The 14,803-nt window shown below is 40.7% G+C and overlaps 2 pseudogenes; both read right to left on the reverse strand.

Annotated features, from left to right (window-relative positions):
• Window positions 1-267: 267 nt before the first annotated feature.
• LOC121157566 lies at window positions 268-1,448 on the reverse strand (annotated as a pseudogene).
• An 11,759-nt stretch (window positions 1,449-13,207) lies between these two features.
• Window positions 13,208-14,365, reverse strand: LOC121157567 (annotated as a pseudogene).
• Window positions 14,366-14,803: the final 438 nt, after the last annotated feature.

A 14,803-nucleotide genomic window follows, 5' to 3' on the forward strand; every position in this document is an offset into this window, starting at 1 on the left:
CTCTGCTGGTTCAGGAGTCCAAGAGGTTAGGTGAACCCCTGATGATTCTCTTAGCATATTAGCAAAGAGCTGGATAGGACTTGGATCATCAGGGACAGAAGCACCTGTGTAGGATTCCAACACCACAGGCTTAACCTCTGAAGACACAGTGGGGGTCCCCTGCCTTATTTATGTGACACGGATGGTCTTGAGTCAATCATTTTGGTGCAAAAGACAAGATTTCATTCTTTTTAACGACTAAGTATGATCCCATCATTTGCCTATTCATCAAATTTCCTTTAACCATTCATTAGTTGGAAGACATCTTGACAGATTCCATAGCTTTTTGCTATTGTGAATTGAGCTCCTATCAATGTGGGGCCTCAGATCTCTCTCTCCTATGCTCCATTCATTTTCTAGGTTATATTGCTGTTTTTTTCCTGTCTCTTTTGTGTTGAAATGAAATTTGTCTTTCTCTTGTTCTGGAGTTAGATAAAGAATTTTCTCCTCTTCAGGGCTTTGGCCATGAAGAACATATTTCATTCTTTCCAAATGTTCATAGACAATTAGAATTTTTCCAGCTCCCATTTCCTAAGCTTTTAGCATATCTTCAACTCCAGAGCAGTACTTACTGCTTTGTTTCCTCTCTTGAATGAACTTCCCGTTGGAGAAAACTTCAGTAGACAACTCATTGTTTGGTTGAATCCATTTTCACACCCATTCGGTGTATCAACTCATTTTAGAACTTTGGATTGCAACCTCTGATCAAACCTATCAGATTGACTTAGTTCAGTATTAAAGCCAGCTGATTCAGCAAAAATAAGACCATTCTCTTTGTCCCTAAAGATCAACAGTTTCACAACAGTCTCTGCTACTTTCTGAACATAAGTATGTTGCTTTTCCATTCTTGAACAGACAAAAGGCTCAGCTGACTGGGCTCCTCTGCTGTGTTTCATAAGGAGCTCCACAGTGAATTTGTGCAGGACTTCTCTTGTGTTTCCCTGGAGTGTGCCAAAACTGCACCACTGCCATCTACTGCAATGAACTCCTTCTGCTATCATCTGCAAGTGTTGATGTAAGGGTCTCAGTGTGGAATTAATTGTTACACAAATGCAATGATGTGTTCAATGGTTTGGAAGTTTCAACCTCTATGTTGACCTTCCTTGTCTTGCCTTGCCTTGCCTTTCTTCTGTTATAATTGTTCCACAGTAAACAAGCAGGCCATTTGGAGGTACTTTGTTGTAAAGTTTGAGCTTTTACTGTGCAGATGTAATATTTCCCAGGTCTGAAATGTGATTTTCTCCTGAGTTAATGTTAGCTGCAGCTCCAAACTCTTTGGTCTTTGGGAGGAATGATCACAGTGCTATCATGCTGGTGCCATTGCCAAAAGCTGCCTGCAAGCTCTTAATGAGCTTCTTGATCTTCCAGCTCTCCAGGCTCCTGTTGGCAGCCCTGGGGTCATCAGCCATCTTCTGTCCTCTTCCTCCCTAAGGGCCTAGTCCTGGTGGCAGCTTCTCTGACATAGGAGATCATAGCTAGATATATTTTATTGTTGAGTTTTATTTGCCATTTTCATTGATTTTGGAAGCTAATCCTTGCTTAGTGTCTTACTTTGAGTGTAATTTACACCATTCTGTTGGATGTCTCTTCAAGTGGTTGATTGTTTCCTTTGCTGTACAGAAGCTTATTATCTTGATGTAATTCAATTCATCTATTTTTTCTCTTATTACCTGTGCATATTAAATATTATTCAGGAAGTCTTTGACTAGGCCAATGCCTTGCAACATTTCTCCTTTGTTAACATTTGACCATTACATGCGTTTAATTAAAACTGCAAGTTGATTTCTGTATGGAGTATAAGGTTAAGGTCTTGTTTGCAAACTCCTGATGTGCTAATATAGTGTTCCAAACACCATCTGCTAAAGAGACTATTCTTCATCCAGGGAGTCATTTTAGCTCATTTGTCAAACATTATTTGTTTGTAAAATCATGCGTGATTTATATTCTGTTTCATTGGTTTCATTGAGTTTTAAACTATGCATTAATTTATTTGAAACTCAGACTTACAGAGAGATGGCAAGATAAAGATGGCGAGTCAGAGAAGGAGGAATAGAGAGCCAGAGAGAAGGAGAGAGGGGGAGATGGACACAGAGAGATCCTCCAACCGCTGTTTCACCCAGTAGACTGTGTAATTCCAGTGCTGCTTAAGCCCTATTCCGGAAGGGAAGCTAGGAACTTCATCTGGACTCCTACAAGTTTGTCAGGGCCTTAGGGTTTGGACCAGCTCTGTTGCTTTCCCAGGTGCATTATCCGGTATCTGGTTAGAAGTCCATCAGCCAGAACTTGAAGTGGGCTCGTATGGGATCACAAAATTTAGGGAGCCTCATAAACCCTTGTTGCCATCTTTTATATCTAGGTTATTTTAATTAGAGCAGTGCAACAATATGCATTGAAATCTGTCAATTCATGATTCTGAATTTGTATTTCATTAAGGTTTTTCTTCAGACCAGCATCATTGTATAATGCTGGTGTCCATTATGGGCACTGGTTGAAGTCCTAGCTGCTCCAGCTCTGATCCATCTCCTTGATAATGTGACTTGGAACAGCAGAAAATGGTCAAGTAGTTGTTCTGCTGCCACCCACATGGAAGACTAGATGGAATTCCAACCTTCTAGCTTCCCTGCATCCCAGAGATTAATCTCCTCTGGTGCGGGTGGATCATCTGTCTGATGCATTATAGCATCTGGTGGGTGTTATTTTGTGAAGGATTATTGCTTCTGTGTTCATCAGGAATATTGGCCTGTAGTTCTGTTTCTCTGTTGTGTCTGTATCTAGTTTTTGGTACTAAGGTGACATGGCCTTCATAGGAAGCGTTTAATGGATTTCCTCCTCCTTTTTGAAATGTTTAGTAGAATTCATCAGTGAAGGCATCTGGTCCTTTGCTTTTCATTGTTGGGATGGATTTCCCTACCGATTTGATGTCCATCCTGTTTACAGGTCTATTTCAGTTTCTCATGATCTCATGAATGAAATCTTGAATGTTCTGAGCCAGGGCAGCCTCTCGTAGGCATTTCCAGGTGGTTTGTATGAGGAGATGCCATCACAACGGAGGCTTGAATGAGTGTATGATGACATCCATGTTCAGCTGTGAGGAACAGTGGGATCAGAAAGAAGGTAGAGCTAAGGGAAGAGAGTGCTTGTCAGGGTCCAGGAAGGCTAGAAGAGTGGTCACATGGAGTTCAAGAGAGTGATAGGGGAGCATTATAGGATACAAAACCGAACCCTGTTTAACTCGGAATGAGAGAATGGTAGCAGAAATATGTTGTGATTGCTCTTTAAGGTCATTTAAAGAGTTAATCATTTATTCAAAAATGTTAAGTTACACAGCGAAAAATAAAGAGAGTCAGATGAAAGAGAAGAAAGAAAGAGAAAGAGAGAGAGAAAGAGAGAAGGAGAGAGATGGAGGGAGAGAGAAAGAGAGAACATCTTCCATCAACTGGTTAATTTATGGTTAGTAGAGATGAGGCAGGCCAAAGCCAGGAGTCAGGATTTTCTTTTCTGTCCTCCTCATGGTGAAGAGGTCCAGGCACTTCATTGTCTTCCACCAGTGTGTTCTCAGGTGCATTAGTAGGGAGCTGGATTGGAAGTGGAGCAGCCAGGACTTGAACCAGTGCTTATGTGGAATGGTGTTGACACAGACTGTGGATTTACCACTATGCCACTAGGTCAGCTCCGGGTTTCTTTTTAAAAATAGAGGAGAAAGTCTTCGAGATAAGTCAATACTTCAGTATCATGACTACATTATGAACTGTCTGTATTACTCATGACACATGTGCTTCCATTATGTGGCTGGAGCATAAGTTGCCACGAGCATAAGTGACCCAGGGAATGGACAGTGATTGGAAGGGTGTGTAGTTAAGTGTGTTTTCACACAGTTTGCCACACACACATGGCATTATTCATCGGAACACCAAGTGGAGAAGTTTGACAAAGAAATGGAAAACATTATCCCTACCTGGAACTTTCCTATCCAGTCTTTGCTAAAGTGCCAAGGAAAGCATGGGGTATGGCCCAATCCATTTGAACCCCTGAACTCGTGGGTACTGTCTGAAGAAGTTCCTGTCTTCTGTCTTCCACCTGGACCCTCCCCAGCTGTGTAGTCACTTGAGGATTAAACCAGAAGATGGAGGAACTCTGTGTCTCTATCTCTTTGTAACTTTGCCTTAAATGAAAATAAATGTATAAAATGCAAACAAATGAAGAGATAAGTCAGAGCCAGAGAGACAAGTACATGTTTTCCTTTATTTTTGAAAGCCATTATAGAGTATAAAGGTTGTCCAGTTGTGATATCGCATAATAATTTTACTAATATTGCTTCCTAGAATTGACCACATGAAGTTCAATGTATTCTTCTTTCCCACGTTATCATCATTGTTATGAATCCCTCACTCTCTGAAATGATTGTGCCTGTTTTTCAAAACTATAGTTCTCATTTGTGCATACATAATATCTCCATGTAAATCCAATAAACCAGGGCTGGTGCCATGGCATTGTGTGTGAGTTGTCACCTTTGGCACTGGCATCCCATATGGACACCATTCAAGCCCTAGTTGTTTCACTTCCAATATGGCTCTCTGCTTAAGGTTTGGGAAAGCAGTGGTGTATGGCCCAAGTACTTGGGTCTTTAAACCCATCTAGAAGATCCAAAGGAGCCCCCTGTCTCTTACTGCTAGATACAATTCAACTGAGCTATTGTCACTGCGGCCATTTGGCAAGTGAACTAGCTGATGGTAGATCTATCTCTTCTTTCCTTCTCTCTGTATTCTGTCTTTCAAACTAGTAAAAAAAGAATCCTAATAAAATGAATATATTATTTAATCTTTTTTCTTTCTTTTTCTTTCTCAACCTGTGGTGGGCCGTACCTAAGGTGAGGTATAATGGAAGTGAAGTTGAAATAAATAGGTCCATAGGCAGAAATAGAGGGAAGTATATTCCCGTAGTTGCAATACAAGGATGCACTCAGTGAAATGACAGATAAACTCCTGCATTGTTGGGAGACACCTCAATGACAATATGATGGATGTGTGAGGGTACTTGACATCTGTTGAAAGACTGGAGAGGATAAAATGGGGGTGAAGTGCGGAGACGGAGGGGAAACCCCAAAGCCCATTAAACTGTGTCATAAATTTAAAAACTAGTAAGTAAATAAATAAATAAATAAATAAACAACTAAATAAATCGCGGGGCAGAAAAGCCAGAATACAAGCAGGTACCCCTCTGGGCTGCAAGCATCATAAGCAGCAACTTAACATGCAAACACAGTGTCAGCCTGTAAGTTTATCTTTTAATTCCACTTCCATGAATTTCTTGGAAATCCTAGTATCATAATTTTCATCTTTAGTTAAGACAATAAATGTCTTTATTGTGGCTATCTTGATGAAGAAAGCTTGTGTTTGTTAAATAAAAATGTGCTTTTAAATGTTAAACCACAGTGTAGTCCCAATCTTAAAATCTTGCAAAGACATAAGCCAACCTTCTTCCCTAGTCCCTCAGTGGCTGCCATTTAGTGTGCATGCACTGTGCTGCCAAGCAGGCATGAAGGGAGAAGTGGCCCAGACGTGTGTTCAGAGGCATCCAGAACTCGCTTCTGTTCATTCCCTGTCCATTCTTCGGCATCTTTCATTGTGTCTTTGACTAGGGAAGGACAGCCTGCAGGAACAAAATCCACGATGCACCTAGGCTACTGGGTTCAATTCCCAGCTTCCTCTCCAGACTCCAGCTTCCTGCTACTACAGACCCTGAGAGACAGTGGGAATGGCTTAGATTGCTGGGTTCCTGTGACCTCTGCAGGAGACCTGGAATTGCATTCTTTGCTTGGTATTGTTGCAGTAACCAAGTTGGGGAGTGAAGTGGTGAATATGAACTCTGTCCTTCTCTTTCTGTCTTAAAAAAAAATTTCAAAACCACAAATATAACAAAACCTAAATAAAATGAGTATAGCAAAATTGTAAAACAAATTTGAAATCAAAATTTTAAGCAACAAATAGACAGCATGTAAGTGATTTTAGGGAGCAGAATATGAATGTGCATGGATAATGATCAAATTATGTTATACACTTCATCACTGAATCTCCTTGGGGAAAGGAACTCAATTAACATGGAACATTTAATAATCAAACCCAGCAATAACATGGCATTAGGGGCTCTTTGGCATTAACACCAACTTGGTGGTGTGCTGATTGACAACTTTCAGTTCAGGGACGATGTCACCTTCACCTTATGCACACTAACCCGGATCCCACTGATGCTCTGAGAATGGGAGCCAGAATGGAAGCAGAGCCTGGTCAGATGCCAACTCAGGTGGTTCTACTTGGTTTCTTTTCCAAAACCCTGAACTTTACACACCTGACACTACCAAAAAGATGTGGTTAAGTTTCTAATCCTTCTGCAAAGTGGCTTTGATCCTTCAGACAAATGCACTTTTATATTCCCCCTGAGTAACCTTTCCTGTACAATAAAGCTCACAGATTCCACAAATAAGTGCAACCCAGACTTGTGGCATCTATCATTGGGGACATTAAAAGCATTTTATTTGGGGAATGATGTACAACATTTCCACTACTAAGGCACAAACTTTTAAAAGTGATAAGTAGGAATTATTTGTAATGAAAAATTACAAAATGCTTATGATAAGAACTGTCCATCTTGTTCAGATACCAATCTTTCTCTCACCTTCCATGTCTTCCCTTTTTGCCACAGGATTTGCAAGTTCCAAACTGATTTTTAGTATTATCCTCTCCTCATGCATTTACTAACTTTGATGAGTTAAATGCTATGTCCCAGACCCAGGACTTACATTCTCATTCTACAAAAAGCAGGGAGACAGTGAAAGTATATGTAACCCTGTCTGTGGTGTATCAATTTTGTAATTAAAATGAAAAACTGTATGTTTGTTATTTGCAGAATTTCTAATATCTTATGTTTCATTTTCCTTAATACAAAGAAAATAGATTTCATGTATTTCTTAGCTCAAGGTCTATGAAGGTCCTGGATATGAATTCTTTATCACTTTGATATGTTGTTAATATTTTCTTCCAATCTTTCATTTGCATCTTCAGTTTGTTGAATGTTCTCTGCAATGCAGAAGCTGTTAGCTGGATGTGGTCCCATTTATCTGCTTTTCCTTTATTGCCTGCAAATCTTGCATCTGTTCCAAGAAGCCTTTGCCTGAGTGAGTGTTTTACAATGTTGTCCTCAAATCCTCCTTTAACATAGCAGCTCACTGATGTTACACATTGTTAGTTAATTTTTGTGCATGGTGTGTTTGGGGGTCTTGTTTATACTTCTACAGCACAAATGAAAACATATAATTAAGAGTTTTTATTGATTTGTTTGAAAGCCATAGTAACAAAACCAAAAAGGAGAAAGGAGAAGCAGATCTTCCATTCACTGTTGACCTCAAAACAGCTCTCAGAAGCCAAACTGAGCAAGGACAAAGCCAGGATGATTGAATTCCAACCAGGACTCACATGCATGTGGCAAGGTCCCTTGTCGATTACCAGGGAGATGGATTGAAAGTGGGGCAGGCAGGACTCAAGCTGGTAGCCAATGTGGGATGCAGTTGTTCTAGGTAGAAACTCAACATGCCCCACCTCAGTAATGTCACTATGCTACATTTCTGATGTCTTGAATAAAACAGTGTGCAAAACATCTCCTGAACTCAGCTGCCTTGTTTCATTCAGACTTAGTCCTGTTGTTAGACACACCTCCTCCCCACCACTCTGCCCTGCTACCACTCCTTCACTCATTGTTTCCACAAATCTGAGTGCTGTGGGCAGCATATCTAAATAATGTACATCTTTCATGTAGAATCATGTAAAATTCTTCCAGGACTGGCATCATTTCCCTGAGGGTAATGTCCTCCAGATTCTTCCAGTTTTCATAAGTAGCGGTGTTGTGTCTTTCCTTGTAAGTCTTAATTGCTTTCTATTGTACATATATTCTAGAAGAAGCCCTGAGCTTGCTCTGGGTTTCAAATTTGGGTGAGGTGTCTCAAGGATTTTTGCTATCCTCGACCACTCCCATGCTCCAAGCTGGGAGCAGGAAAGGAAATGGGATGTCCAGGAGGGAACTGGCACCTACATGGGATCCTGGCCAATGCAATGTGAAAAATGTAGCTTCTAAGCTACTGCACAGAGCCCAAGAGGCAAACTGTGAAACTGAGAGTGTCAATCAGTGAAAACAAAAAGCACATTTAGAAAAATGATTAATTTGATAAGTTGAAAGGCAGTGAGTGAGTGTGTGTGTGTGAGTGTGTGTGTGTGTATGTAAGAGAGAGAGAGAGAGAGAGAGAGAGAGAGAGAGAGAGAGAGAGAAATGTCGTTAGAAAGAAAGGGAATGTGATGGAAACAGAGATCCACAAGAGGCCTCAACATCTAGAGTGGGCCAAGGCCTTCCTGGTGGGTGGCAAGAACACACGTGCCAGAACCATCATTCACTGCTTTCCCAAGTTCATTAGCAGGAAGTTGGATCAGAAGTGGCACAGCCTAGATTCCATCCTGTGTTCTGTTACTAGATGCCCAATTCCCTAGTGTAGTAGCTGAACCAGGGACAAGACAGTATTGGTAACCAATGAACCCTTTTCATTGCTTTTCACCTTCTACATGGTTTGCATTCATTACCATAAAAGTGACAATCTGTGAAATAACATAGGATGATAGTTGTGTGCTGCCTGAAGCTCAGGCAGCCATGAGGACCAGGATGTGGACTCTCTGCAGATACTTACTCCTGACACCAAAGGACAAAAACACCATTGACTCAAGACCTAAAGCTGCAGGACAGCAAGACCAGCAGCAGAATGCAAGGTAAAGAATTTATTACAACAAGATGTTGAAGCCTTTACATTTCCACTGAAGATCACAGTAGACTTGAAAGCAAGTCTAAAGTAAGGTCAAATAGTTCACAAGTTTTCTTCAGAACAGTGTCTCACTATGTCATTCTGAAACAGAAAAAAAATGAGGGACAGGAAGATCAGTTATGGCAGTCATGGAGATAACTGGCTAACATCATCAAGATGAATTTGACAAACAGAGGTACTAGAATGGCCTGAAGAAAAACAAATACAAAAGGGAATGTGTAATCAGGGCAGAGCCCTGCTGCAATTCCAACAGACCATGCACACATTAGAAAGCAGATTTCCCAAAATCAAACAACTCAGATGACCCAGTAGCGTGGCTCTCATCACTGTGAGCAGGAAGCAGAGAAAAAAAATGGATTCACGCATGCAGTGTTTCTCATTCTGTGTCCCAGTTGAGAGGATTTCTTCCTCTTTGCACAGGGACTCTCAACCCTGAACTCCTGTGTCTGTGGGCATTTGCTGCTGGTCCTTGCAACTCAATCCCAGGACTGAGGACCCATCAGAAAACCCGGTTTCTAGTGAATACAAAGCATAAGGGTCCCAGTGTTGCCATAAATGTGGAGGTTGATGCAGTCAGGCTGTTTGCACACAGGTTGTTGGAGGTAGGAAAGAGAATAGAAAGGACAAAGGGAAAATGGGAAATTCAGAAATGAGGAGTGAATTCCTGGCTCTGCAAAAAATGGCAGGGAACACTGGGATGATGTTCCTGGCTCCTGGTGTTAATTACCACAGCCCTGGCTGTTGTGGCCATTGGTGGTGATTTGGCAGATGGAAAAACTTCCTCTCTGTTGCTTTGTCTCATTTGCTGTCACTCCTTCTGTCACTGTACCTTTTAAAAGAAATAAATATGTAAATAAACAAGTAAGTTTAGCTTACAAACTTAAAGTTTATAAACTACTTATAAAAAATCTGTTAAATACATGAATAAACATTTCTCCAAAATCCCACTGGTATCTCACAGTTGTGTGAAGAGCGGCAAATACCACAAGCAATCAGGGAAATACAAATCTAAACCACACAGAGGTATTGTCTCAACTCGGGGTGTCTATTGCCAAAAATACAAAGAACAATAAATGTTGACAAAGATGTGCAGAGATTGAAAATCCTACACATCGTTGGTCAGAGCACAAAATGATGTCTCTTCTAGAAAAGAGAGTGTTTTCCAAAACATCAAAGTTGTACTGCCAAATACTTCAGGCGCCCTACATACCAATGTTTTCCAAATGCTGAACTAGGGCCTTGAGGAGCTCTTTCAAATGCTGCATCCATTGTGGCACTGCTCACAGCAGCCATAGCTAGGGACAGCCTAGATCGCTCCTTGTCAGAGGACTGGTGAGAGAAATCAGGAATATATGTACAAAAGAATGTGATGAAGACTTAGAAAGAAGGAAACCCTGTGTCTTGGGGGAAATGAAAGAATCTGGGGGACATTATCCTCCGTGAAAAGATGCTAGTCCTGGAAGAATTTTACATGACTCCACATGAAAGAACTACATTATTTAGATATGTTGCCCACAGCACTCAGATTTGTGGAATCAATGAGTGAAGGAGTGAAGGAGTGGTACTGGGCAGAGTGGTGGGGAAGAGGCATTTCTTATGTCCCAATGAAGCAAGATGAATGAGCTCGGGAGATGTCATGCACAGCGTTGTACTTTAAGTTGTCAGGAATGCAGCATAGGGGCCAGCACTGAGGTGGGGCAGTTGAGTTTCTGCTTGGGATGACGGCATTCCTTATTGGAGTGCCAGTTTGAGTCCTGGCTGACTCACTTTCCATCCATCTGCCTGGTACTGTGACTGGAATAGTAGTGGAGGAAGGACAAGTATTGGGGACTTTACCACATACGTATAAGACTGGGAGGGAATTTCAGGTTTCTGGCTTTGGCCACTGAGGCATTCAGCTGTGGTGGAAGGGGCACAGGTAGAGTGAAGTGTTAAGTTCCATGTATTGTGTTACTATCTCTTTCAAATCAATATAGAAGATCTCTTTAAAAAGTTGTAATTTATGCTCTAGATGTGTAAAACAAGACCCCTGGTTACACATTGTGCAACAATTAACTAGGAGTAATAAGGATCTATGTCTATGTCTTCGTGTGTTTAGGGAAGAATTCATGGCACCTCTGAAAGACCCTGGCATGGGCAAAGGCTTCTTGGGAAAGACCTGAGATTAACATCAATCTCCCCATAGACTTACTAATGTCTTGTACAGATAGCTGCTACAACTGTGGGTTACCTTTGGCATGTGGGTATTTGAGAGCCTCGCTGTGTAGGAAATGTTGCTAACTCAGTGGGAAGGTATGAGAGTACACGTCTGAAGAATCAAAGAAAGCATCACTTTGTACAGGGATTAAGCACTTACTCACATCTATGTGGTAGTGTCAGGTGTGTAAAGTTCAGGGTTTTGGAAAAGAAACCAAGTGGAACCAGCTGAGTTGGCATCTGACCAGGCTCTGCTTCCATTCTGGCTCCCATTCTCAGAGCATCAGTGGATCCGGGTTAATGAGTATCAAGGTGAATGTTACATCGTCCGCGATCTGAATGTGCTCATCCAACACACCACCAATTTGGTGTTAAGGCCAAAGAGCCCCTGATGTCATGTTATTGCTGGATTTGATTATTAAATGTTCCATGTTACAGGAGTTCCCTTCCCCAAACACATTTGATGATAAATCATGAAATGTCATCAACATATCCTTTGTAGAACATTATGTTTTCCTTTAGGATGCCAATTACACAATGACTGCTTAAAAAAAAGGAAAGAAAAAAATGGATTTAACAATTATTTACAGTGTTTAATACAATCTTTGCTCTATTTATCTTATCTTTTTAAAAATTTACTTTATCTCTAGTTGAAACAAAGGTTTACACAGGTCAAAGGGAGGGAGAGAGAGAAAGAGAAAGAGAGAAGTTTACATCACTGGTTCACTGCTTGAATGGCCATAATGGCTGTAGCTTAGCTATCTTAAAACCAGGAGCCAGTAGCCTCCTCTAGGTCTCTGATATAGCAACAGGGTCCCAAGGCCTTCAGATGCTTTCTGCTGCTTTCCAAGACCATAAGCATGAACTTAGATCAGCAGTGTATCAGCTAGGACTCTGCCAACATCAGGATGTGGATAGTAAAGGGAAAAGCTTAGCCTAATACATCATGGCACTGGCCCCACCATATTGGTACACATGCAAACATCACGTACATCACATACAAATGATTACTAATTTTTCCTGAAAACAGAGATAGTAATGTGTAGAGGGAGGGATTTATGGCAGTGATGCTACTCTGGAAAAGAGAATAGATTGTCATTCAAGTGGTATAATTCAGTGAAGCAATGTTTATAACAATACCAAAACATATGACATCTATACAATGTTAAACTCTACATTCACTTGCACAAATAGGAGAAAGTATATATTTATGTTTCTGCAGAGTTCAGGATTCTCTTCCTTTGTTCTTTTTCTGCCTTCTTTCTTTTCACTCCTCTCCTCTCTTCCTTCTGTCTTCCTTCCATCTTTCTTTCTTTTCCTTCCTTCCTTCCTTTATTTCGCCTTTCTGCCTTTCTTTCTTTCTTTCTTTCTTTCTTTCTTTCTTTCTTTCTTTCTTTCTTTCTTCCTTCCTTCCTTCCTTCCTTCCTTCCTTCCTTCCTTCCTTCCTTTCTTCCTTTCTTTCTTTCTTTCTTTCTTTCTTTCTTTCTTTCTTTCTTTCTTTCTTTCTTTCTTTCTTTCTCTCTCTCTTTCTTTCTTTCTCTCTTTCTTTCTTTCTTTCTTTCTTTCTTTCTTTCTTTCTTTCTTTCTTTCTTTCTTCCTTCCTTCCTTCCTTCCTTCCTTCCTTCCTTTCTTTCTTTCTTTCTTTCTTTTTTTTTCTTTCTTTCTTTCTTTCTTTCTCTTTAAAAGCCATGTTTTCCATTGAAAAGAAGAGAAAGAGAGAGAGGAAGACACACATTGATCTTACACTTGCTGATTCATTTCTCAAAAGGGGTCATTGCCCGGAGATGTGCCCTTGGAACTAACGGTCAGGGACCGATTCAGGTCTTCTCTGCTGGTTCTGGAGTCCAAGAGGTTAGGTGAACCCCTGATGATTCTCTTAGCATATTAGCAAAGAGCTGGATAGGACTTGGATCATCAGGGACAGAAGCACCTGTGTAGGATTCCAACACCACAGGCTTAACCTCTGAAGACACAGTGGGGGTCCCCTGCCTTATTTATGTGACACGGATGGTCTTGAGTCAATCATTTTGGTGCAAAAGACAAGATTTCATTCTTTTTAACGACTAAGTATGATCCCATCATTTGCCTATTCATCAAATTTCCTTTAACCATTCATTAGTTGGAAGACACCTTGGCCGATTCCATAGCTTTGCTATTGTGAATTGAGCTCCTATCAATGTGGGGCCTCAGATCTCTCTCTCCTATGCTCCATTCATTTTCTAGGTTATATTGCTGTTTTTTTCCTGTCTCTTTTGTGTTGAAATGAAATTTGTCTTTCTCTTGTTCTGGAGTTAGATAAAGAATTTTCTCCTCTTCAGGGCTTTGGCCATGAAGAACATATTTCATTCTTTCCAAATGTTCATAGACAATTAGAATTTTTCCAGCTCCCATTTCCTAAGCTTTTAGCATATCTTCAACTCCAGAGCAGTACTTACTGCTTTGTTTCCTCTCTTGAATGAACTTCCCGTTGGAGAAAACTTCAGTAGACAACTCATTGTTTGGTTGAATCCATTTTCACACCCATTCGGTGTATCAACTCATTTTAGAACTTTGGATTGCAACCTCTGATCAAACCTATCAGATTGACTTAGTTCAGTATTAAAGCCAGCTGATTCAGCAAAAATAAGATCATTCTCTTTGTCCCTAAAGATCAACAGTTTCACAACAGTCTCTGCTACTTTCTGAACATAAGTATGTTGCTTTTCCATTCTTGAACAGACAAAAGGCACAGCTGACTGGGCTCCTCTGCTGTGTTTCATAAGGAGCTCCACAGTGAATTTGTGCAGGACTTCTCTTGTGTTTCCCTGGAGTGTGCCAAAACTGCACCACTGCCATCTACTGCAATGAACTCCTTCTGCTATCATCTGCAAGTGTTGATGTAAGGGTCTCAGTGTGGAATTAATTGTTACACAAATGCAATGATGTGTTCAATGGTTTGGAAGGTTTCAACCTCTATGTTGACCTTCCTTGTCTTGCCTTGCCTTGCCTTTCTTCTGTTATAATTGTTCCACAGTAAACAAGCAGGCCATTTGGAGGTACTTTGTTGTAAAGTTTGAGCTTTTGCTGTGCAGATGTAATATTTCCCAGGTCTGAAATGTGATTTTCTCCTGAGTTAATGTTAGCTGCAGCTCCAAACTCTTTGGTCTTTGGGAGGAATGATCACAGTGCTATCATGCTGGTGCCATTGCCAAAAGCTGCCTGCAAGCTCTTAATGAGCTTCTTGATCTTCCAGCTCTCCAGGCTCCTGTTGGCAGCCCTGGGGTCATCAGCCATCTTCTGTCCTCTTCCTCCCTAAGGGCCTAGTCCTGGTGGCAGCTTCTCTGACATAGGAGATCATAGCTAGATATATTTTATTGTTGAGTTTTATTTGCCATTTTCATTGATTTTGGAAGCTAATCCTTGCTTAGTGTCTTACTTTGAGTGTAATTTACACCATTCTGTTGGATGTCTCTTCAAGTGGTTGATTGTTTCCTTTGCTGTACAGAAGCTTATTATCTTGATGTAATTCAATTCATCTATTTTTTCTCTTATTACCTGTGCATATTAAATATTATTCAGGAAGTCTTTGACTAGGCCAATGCCTTGCAACATTTCTCCTTTGTTAACATTTGACCATTACATGCGTTTAATTAAAACTGCAAGTTGATTTCTGTATGGAGTATAAGGTTAAGGTCTTGTTTGCAAACTCCTGATGTGCTAATATAGTGTTCC

The sequence above is a fragment of the Ochotona curzoniae genome, unplaced genomic scaffold (assembly GCF_017591425.1).
Source record: "Ochotona curzoniae isolate NIBS_2020 unplaced genomic scaffold, NIBS_Ocur_1.0 contig_3527, whole genome shotgun sequence".
NCBI lineage: Eukaryota > Metazoa > Chordata > Mammalia > Lagomorpha > Ochotonidae > Ochotona > Ochotona curzoniae.